The 8,116-nt window shown below is 37.4% G+C and overlaps 1 long non-coding RNA gene across 1 annotated transcript in view; it reads right to left on the bottom strand.

Annotated features, from left to right (window-relative positions):
* Positions 1-1,078: 1,078 nt before the first annotated feature.
* Positions 1,079-8,116, bottom strand: part of LOC138841345 (uncharacterized) — a 53,308-nt gene continuing 46,270 nt past the window's right edge. Inside the window, exon 3 of the long non-coding RNA XR_011376398.1 lies at positions 1,079-1,323. This is a non-coding gene — a long non-coding RNA (uncharacterized lncRNA). The remainder of the gene's footprint in view (positions 1,324-8,116) is intronic.

Below are 8,116 nucleotides of genomic sequence, written 5' to 3'. Positions count from 1 at the left end.
CACAGTGACGCTTCTGGGTTTCTGGTGGTTAATTGGAGGTAAGAGTGTCACAGATTTCCTGCTAGGGCTAGATTTGAACTACCATCCTCAGATCTCAGTTCCTGAGTATCTGGGATTACAGGCATGAGTCACTGGCTCCCAGCTAAAATGTTATTTATTTTAAGTTCTGTGATTTAGATGAGGGACTAGCATGCGTGTGTAGAAAGTTAACTTTCAAGTCATCTTTCTGAATAGTTTCAGAGGTTGATATTCATAATATTTATTGCAGTGTTTAAGAACAGAAGCTCCCAAAGTAACAGAATGATCCTTCATTTTCTCCTTCCCATAGGTATTTTTAGAAGAAAATGAGTGAGATCTAAGTCTAAGACAATATGTACTTGAAATTATAAAAAAATTATTTTGATGACACATAAAGAGCCAGATTATGAAACTGCCTTTCATTTTCTAAAGAAAGGAACGTCAGACAAGTATATTTATTTGCAGGCTTTTTCATCTGAACAACAAAGAAAAAAAAAAGCTGAAAAAAAGAAAAAAAGCTGAAGGGGCTGGGAAGGTGGTTCAGTGGTAGAGCGCTTGCCTTGCATGCATGAGGCCATCGGTTTGATTCCTCAGCACAACATAAGCAGGAAAAAAAGCCGGAATTGGTACTGTGGCTCAAGTGGTAGAGTGCTAGCCTTGAGCTGAAGAGCTGAGGGACAGCGACCATGCCCAGAGATCAGACTCAACGACTGGACCCCCCCAAAAAAAAAAAAATAAATAAATTAAATTAAAACGCTGAAGAAGATCAACATCCATGTAAGTGTGATATAGCATTGGATACTTTAAGACATTAATTTATTAAGGTACAATAATTATTTGCAAATGGTATCAGTTCGTTAAATTTATTCATTGTAATTTATTCATTTTATTTTATTTACATGTCACTTAGTATATAAATACATATATATATATATATATATAACATATATATATATATATATATATATATATATATATATATATATATATATATATATATACCAAAAATTTAGGAAGTATCAATCTCAACAAAACAGTGGATCATGTTGAATCATGCCATTCATCTCAGCACCACAAGAGGCTAAGTTGCTGCTCAGTACCTGTGTCATATAGATCCCTGGTTCACTTGGAGGCAGTCACCTCTCCTGATCCAGAAACTGGGCTGGGATTTAGCCAAGAGGAGGAAGGACTCTGCCTCATCTTCCCTGGGTGGACCTCACAGAATGCAATGTATTTGCTTGCTTTCCTCTTCCAAAAGGCTTGAAATGCCATGCTGCTAAGTGTTCACAATTTGATTCCAGTGACCTGTGGTAGAGGTGTGAGGAAATATTAAATTAAATTTCACATTTGCCAATTGAGCTGTTCTTCCCAGCCTGTGAGTTCAACTCAGCAAGTGTTCATTATTTGAGAGTTGAGAATACTGAGGTAGAGGAGAGTGGGAGGTTGATTGAAAGAGAGGAGAGATAGAGAGAGGGAGGGAGGGAAGGAGAAAGAAAAGAAAGGAAGGAAGGAAGAAAGGAAGGAAGGAAGAAAGGAAGGAAGGAAGGAAGGAAGAAAGAAAGAAAGAAAGAAAGAAAGAAAGAAAGAAAGAAAGAAAGAAAGAAAGAAAGAAAGAAAGAAAGTGATAGAGAATGGAGTCAGAAGTCACATGCCAGAGGAACTACCTGTATTTGGTATTAGGTCTGCCCCAGCGTGCAGACCCTATGCAGACACCCCCCCATTTCTTGGCTGTTTCCACCCTTTATGTGTTACCTAGGTATCTGACACACCTGGAGATAGCCACCTCCCCCTCCTGCTAAGTCACAACCTGGTCAGCCTCTGGTAACACTTCTCATCCAATCCTTGGCCTAGATATGTCCTGACACTAGGTTAGGTTGCTCCACCTTTTTTTACATGCCGCTCTGCCATGTATGGCATGGGCAGCAGTTAGGTAAATAAACTACTTTACCTGACTGAATACCATGTGGTGTTCTTTTCGATGGCTACCTAATGAAACTTACCTAATTAATATACCTTACACTTCAGTGTTTCTTTTTTCTTTAATTTTAATTTTAATTTTTTGTAAACATATTCTACAGAGGGGTTACAATTACGTGGGCAAGATAATGAGTACATCTCTTATCAAGCATTGCTGCCTCCTCCTTTGTTGAACCTTCACATCGCTTCCCAGCCTCTGCACGCCTCCCCACCCAAACCCGCCCCCCACACACCAAAGTTATAAAGTTCGTTTTTGACCTGACAACTTGTACTTCTCATAGTTGCATCGGGTCCACCTGTATCCTTAACCAACATGTTTGTCCCCATCTCCTCCACAAATTGTACCGACATCAAACATAGTGAAATCAGGGGTTGTATTGTGGGGGAGGGACATACAAAGCTACAAAGAAATAATTTGTAAATGAGTTAGAATCAAATGCATGAAAGAAAAAAAAAACATTTAAATACTTATCTAAGGGTTCATTTTCCTAACATTACATTATCTGACCTTTCCTGCTTGACTCATACATATACTAGATATTGCAAATTATGGAAACCATGGGACATTTGTTTCTTTGAGCTTGGCTTACTTCACTTAATATAATTTTTTCCAAGTTTTTTCATTTCCTAACAAATGGGGAAATGTCATTCTTTCTGATGGAGGCATAGAATTCCATTGTGTATATATACCACATTTTCTTGATCAATTCATCTACTAAGGGGCATCTGGGTTGCTTCCATATCTTAGCTATGGTAAATAATGCTGCAATAAACATAGTTGTGCTGGTAGCTTTAGTGTGGTCTTGTTTGTAAACATTTGGGTAAATGCCCAAAAGTGTGATTGCTGGGTCATAGGGGAGATTTATGTGAAGTCTTTTGAGGAACCTCTATACTGCTTTCCAAAGTGGTTGAACAAGTTTACACTCCCTCCAACAGTGAAGTAAGGTTCCATTCTGTCCACATCCCCTCCAGCATCTGTTGTTGTTAGAGTTTTTTATTACAGCCATTCTAGCTAGGGTGAGGTGGTATCTCAATGCTATTTTGATTTGCATTTTTTATGGCTAGGGATGCTGAGCATTTCTTCATGTGTCTATTGGCCATCCTTCTTTCTTCTTCAGAGAAGTTTCTCTTCAAGTCATTAGCCTACTTATTTATTGGGCAGTTGTTTCTTTGAGGATTTGTTGTTGAGGGATTTAATTTTTTGAGTTCCAAGTATATTTTAAATATGAGACCCTTGTCCGTTGTATGGCTAGTGAAGATCTTTTTCCAATCTGTGGGCTTTCTATTGATCTTACTAGCTATGACTTTTGCCATGCAAAAGCTTTGCAACTTCATGCAATCCCATTTGTCTAACCTTTCTTTGATTTGTTGGGTTTCTGGGTCTAAATTAAGAAAATTTCGGCCTGAATCAAGGAGACCTAGGGTTTCTCCTATTCCATCCTGTAATGTTTTCAGAGTGTCTGCTTTGACTCCGAGGTCTCTAATCCATTTGGTGTTGATTCGGGTGCAGGGTGATATATAAGGATCTAGTTTTAGTTTTCTACAAGTAGTTAATCAATTTTGCCAGCACCATTTTCTGAAGAGGGTGTCTTTCTTCCATTCTATTATGTTAGCTCCCTTATCAAAGATTAGTTGGCTATATGCATGTAGGTTCATTTCGGGGTTTTCATTTATATTCCATTGGTCCTGAGGTCTGTTCTTGTGCCAGTACCAAGTGGTTTTGATTATTATGGCTTTATAGTAGAGTTTGAAATTTGGTATTGATATTCCTCCAGCAGTGTTCTTTCCATTGAGGAGCATTTTTGCTATTCGGGGTCTTTTATTGTTCCATGAGAATTTTTGGATTGCCTCTTCTATTTCTTTGAAGAATAAGGGTGGAATTTTGATAGGTATTGCATTGAATTTGTAGATAACCTTGGGAAGTCATGCCATTTTCGTGATGTTAATCTTTCCAATCCAGGAGCATGGGATGTTTTGCCATTTTCTAAGTTCTGTTTGGATTTCCTTTTTCAGATTTTAAAGTTTTCATCATAGAGGTCCTTCACTTCTTTGGTTAAGTTAATTCTTAGGTATTTTATTTTTTGAAGGGCTATTACAAATGGAGTTAGTTTCCTAATTTCAGCCACACTTTTCTCATTGTTCGCATAGAGAAAAGACATTGATTTTTGAGGGTTAATTCTATACCCTGCTACTTTGCCAAATTTTTGAATCAGTTTGAGAAATTTGGGAGTGCAGTCTATGGGATTCTTTAAATACAAGATCATGTCATCTGCAAAGAGGGAGAGTTTTATTTCTTCTTTCCTTATTTGGAACCCCTTTATGTTTGCATCTTGTCTTATTGCTGTAGCAAGGCATTCTATTACTAGATTGAAGAGAAGTGGAGAGAGTGGACATCCTTGTCTTGTTCCTGAGTTAAGAGGAAATGGCTTTAGTTTTTCACCATTAAGTATAATGCTGGCTGTAGGTTTGTCATATACAGCCTTTATTGTATTGAGGAATGTCCCAAGGATTCCTAATTTTTCCAAAACCTTCATCATAAAGGGGTGTTGGGTCTTGTCGAATGCTTTTTCTGCATCTATTGTGATAACCATGTGGTTCTTATCCTTGCTCCTGTTGATGTGATGTATAATATTAATCGATTTGCGTATATTGAACCGTCATTGCATCTCTGAAATGAATCCTGTTTCATCGTGGTGTATGATTTTTTGGATGAATTGTTGAAGTCGATTGGCCAAAATTTTGTTGAAAAGTTTTGCATCAATGTTCATCAAAGAAATGGGTCCATACTTCTCTTACTTTGATGAGTCCCTGCCTGGTTTTGGGATGAGGGTTATGATGGCTTCATAGAGTGTGTTCGGTAGTGAACTTTCTCTTTCAATTTCATTGAAGAGTTGGAGGAGTATGGGTGTGAGCTCTGCTTTGAAGTCCTTGTAAAATTCCGCTGTAAAACCATCTGGTCCTGGACTTTTCTTAGCTGGGAGGTCTCTTATTTTCTGTTTCTATTTCAATGCTTGATATTGGCCTGTTAAGCTGGTTTAACTCATCTTGGTTTTGTTTTGTCATGTCAATATTTGCTAGGAAATGGTCCATTTCTGTCAAGTTGTCAAACTTATTAGCATAAAGTTTTGAGAAATATTCCCTTATAATGTTCAGAATCTTGGTTGTTTCCGTGGTGATGTTTCCATTCTCATCTCTGAGTTTATTAATTTGGGTGTATTCTCTTCTTTTTCTGATAAGATTTCTAAGGGACTGTCAATTTTGTTAATATTTTCGAAAAACCAACTCTTTGTTTTGTTGATTCTTTCTATAGTTTTTTTTTATTCTAATTCATTTAATTCTGATTTAATTTTAATTATTTCTTTCCGTCTACTGGATTGGAGTTTAACTTGCTGCTCTTTTTCAAGGAGGTTTAGATGTGTCATTAAATTGTTGGTTTCAGATCTCTCCAATTTGTTGATGTAGGAGCTCAGAGCTATAAACTTGTCTCTGAGTACTGCCGTTGCTGTGTCTCAGAGTAGCTGGTAATTTGTGTGCTCATTTTTGTTGAATAGCATGAACATTTCAATTTCCTTTCTAATCTCTTCCATGACCCACTCGTGATTCAGCAGTGTGTTGTTCAGCCTCCATATGATACCGGACTTTCTTTGGTGGCTTTTGGTGTTGAGTTCAAAATTTATTCCCTTGTGGTCAGAGAGAATGCAAGGTATAACTTCAATGTTTCTGAATTTGGACAAGTTTGCTTTGTGGCCTAAAATGTTGTCTATTTTAGAAAATATTCCATGTACTGCTGAGAAGAACGTTTATTCTGATGCTGCTGTGTGAAATATTCGGGAAATGTCTGTTAAATCTAGTTGATCTATGCAGCTGTTTAGATCTGTGGTTTCTCTGTTGAGTTTTGGCCGAGTTGATCTATCTAGTGGGGAGAGTGGTGTGTTAAAATCTCCAACAATTAATGTCTTTGGATTTATGTGGGATTTGACACTTCAGTGTTTCCAGTTTTGAATCCATGGATATTTTTTCTGACACATGTGTGTTCAGTATCTACAAAACATATGTACTAACTTATCATGTAACAGTATAATTTTGCCTGGAATCTTTTTTTAAAATTTTTTTTAATTGTGAAAATACCATACAGAGAAGTTACAATTACATGAGAAAAGGTAATGAGTACATTTCTTATGAAGCATTGTTGCCTCCTCCTTTGTTTCCCCTTCCTATCCCTTCCCATCCCCCACCTCCCCCGCCAAATTTGTAAAGTTCATTTTTTGACATAAAATGTTGTACATCTCAGTGTTGCAATGGCTCCACCTGCATCCCTATTTAAACCATTTTTCCCTTCCCTTCCACAAAGTATACCAACATCTGAATCTTTAATAGCAGCCTAATTAACCTTAAAGTCTATTTTCCTTGCTTTGTTTCGTTTTTTGCCTAACATAAGCAAAGATTTGGTGGGACATTCTGAAAAGATCTCTTCCCTCATATTTACTAATCTCCCTGGGCTTCAACCCTTGAGGTACCAGCTCAGATGATGGAACTTTGAAATTCTGGAAAGCAGATGCACATCATAAGGCCCATGGCTTTGGGTTTTCTCAGATTATTTTTTAAATGTACTTGTTACTAAGGTGTGTACAGTGAGTTTACCATTCCACAATTCATGTCATGTGTATATTTTTCTTATAGACAATGGCATCCTTTCCTTAGCTTTCTCCCAGTTTCTTTTTTTGTTGTTGTTGATGTTTTGTTTTTTTATTTGTGTACCTGACCTTCAGCTTGAAATCATGATTGTGTGCTGCCCCTGGGTTTTTTAATCAAGGCTACTCTACCTCTGGAGCCCCAGCTTCCTTTATGGCTTTTTGGTTGTTAATTGAAGAGAAGAGTCACAAATTTTCTCACTCCTGCTGTCTTTGAACTGTGATCATCAGCCTCCTGAGTAGCTAGGATTATAGGCCTGAGTCTTCAGTGTCCAGCTACTAAAGTGTTGGTTTTATGCTTCCCTGGTTGTGTTACAATTTTCCTCGACTCTTAGCACTAATACTACATATTGCCTGGCTAAAATCTGAATTGGTAGAACATACTTGTATTTTGATTAAAACAAGAATAGGAAACTATAGGCCATAGGGACATATAAGCTAAACAATTCCCTTGGAACATGGCATAAAAACGAGTAGGTTTATTGCCAGTTGACTGTGTCTTGTCTTTACTGTTAATTCTACATGGCCTGTGAATGATGTTAAACATATCCAAATGACCATTGGCAGAAATAATGTTTCTCATCCTGTTCTAAAATTAAAACAAAAACCAACCAAAAAAAACTATATATGAGTCCAGCAATTTCCTCTAATTAAAGACCAGTCTGCCCCAGTTTATGAAAAAAAAAATCCTTTAGTTAGGTGCTGTTGCTTTTTCTAACTGCAAATATAACGAAATCTGTTGTAGTCTCTAGAATTGTATACCACACCTGTCATTTTAATTCACAAGAAATTCAGCCATTAAAAAGTTTATTTATTTTTTGAGTCAGTTGTGGGGTGAACTCAGGGCCTGGGCACTTTCCCTGTGCCTCTGTGCTCAAATTAAGTAGCACTCTACCAATTGAGCCACAGGCCACTTCTGGTTTTTGAGTTGCAAATTGGAGATAAGAATCTTATGGGGACTGGCTTTGAACTGTGATACTCAGATCTAAGCCTCGTGAGTAGCTGGGATTATAGGCATGAGACACTGGCACCTGTCTTCAAATAGACATTTTTAAAATGATGAACTGCTTGGTGCCTCGGGCTCACATATATAATCCTTGCTATAGTTAGTGTTACAGGTATGAGAAACAAATACTAGGTGTGTGTTGTTCATGATAGTTTATATTGGCATCTTTTAATATAATTTGTTTCTTATACTACAATGCTCTTATTTTCATTTTCTCCTAGGTGAGGGTGATAGAAACCCTAGGTCTCCTTGGCTCAGGTGGAAATTTTCTGAATAGAGACCCGGAAACACAACAAATCAAAGAAAGGTTGGACAAATGGAATTGCATAAAGTTGCAGAGCTTCTGCAGGGCAAATGACATAGCTAGCAAGATCAATAGAAAACCCACGGATTGGGAGAAGATATTTATTAGCCATACAACGGA

This window comes from Dipodomys merriami, unplaced genomic scaffold, assembly GCF_024711535.1.
Source record: "Dipodomys merriami isolate MVZ:Mamm:240054 unplaced genomic scaffold, mDipMer1.0.p SCAF_317, whole genome shotgun sequence".
Classification (NCBI taxonomy): Eukaryota; Metazoa; Chordata; class Mammalia; order Rodentia; family Heteromyidae; genus Dipodomys; species Dipodomys merriami.
This window is presented reverse-complemented; position numbering and strand designations above follow the sequence as displayed.